This window comes from Octopus bimaculoides, chromosome 4 (genome assembly GCF_001194135.2).
Source record: "Octopus bimaculoides isolate UCB-OBI-ISO-001 chromosome 4, ASM119413v2, whole genome shotgun sequence".
NCBI lineage: Eukaryota > Metazoa > Mollusca > Cephalopoda > Octopoda > Octopodidae > Octopus > Octopus bimaculoides.
Genome location: NC_068984.1, coordinates 68,681,862 through 68,682,993, shown reverse-complemented (window position 1 = coordinate 68,682,993; position 1,132 = coordinate 68,681,862).

Below are 1,132 nucleotides of genomic sequence, written 5' to 3'. Positions count from 1 at the left end.
ACACACATATATCGCATAAATTGTAATTCTTCGAAACATATGTCAGAATAAAAGTATGCAGTTATAATATGCGTTTATTCCATTCTTTAAATTTATATATATGTATATATATATGTATATATATATATATATATATATATATATATATAAAGGTGAGAACGTGTGTCTGTCTGTGTGTCTGTGTGAATCTCTAAAACTTGAGAACTACACAACCAATTTCATTCAAATTTTACACATGCCTTACTTAGGGTCCATGTAGTGTCATAGGCCACAAGACGTTTTTACTTCTTGCCTACTGCAAGCCCAAAGCAATATCATATCTCCTCCACTATTTCAGTATTATGTGTTAAAAGTGAAACTATTATCTCACATATACAGGCATACATACATATATACATACATATATATAATATATATATTATGTATGTATATATATATATACATATATATACACACATATAAATACACACATGCACATATACATACCTATATCATTATCATCATCATCTAAAGTCCGTCTTCCATGTTGGCATGGGTTGGACAGTTTGACAGGAGCTGACCAGGCAGAATCCTGCACCATACTTCTGCATCTGTTTTGGCATAGTTTTTACAGCTGGATGTCCTTCCAAATGTCAGCCATGTTACAGTGTGGATTGGGTGCTTTTTTACATGGCGCCAGCACTAGCAAGGTCACCAAGTAACTTTGCAGGACAAGGAACCTTTGAGAGTGGGGGGGAGGGCATTGAGAGAGTTGATCTTGTGTCAGATAATAGTGTTAAAGTGTGACAGAGATAGATAGACAGACAGACTGAAACAGGTATCTTGTTGTGAAGGAGGTACATGGTTACCCAGTCAGAGAGAGAGAGTTAACAAGAAAGAGGGCAGTAACAGGTGTGCTGGTGTCAAGGGGATTGAAGGTTACCTATCTAGTGTAAATATAGTCAGGGTGCATGTTGTTTAACTCACTTGTTACTACTTATCTTTCAAAACACACAGCTTGTGAGTGGTTTGCTAGAAAGAAACTGAAAAAAGCCAATCCTATACATATGTGTGTGTGTATGTGTTTGTGTTTATATTTGTTACTCTACCATTGCTTGACAACAGATGTTGATGTGTTTGTATCCTGTAACTC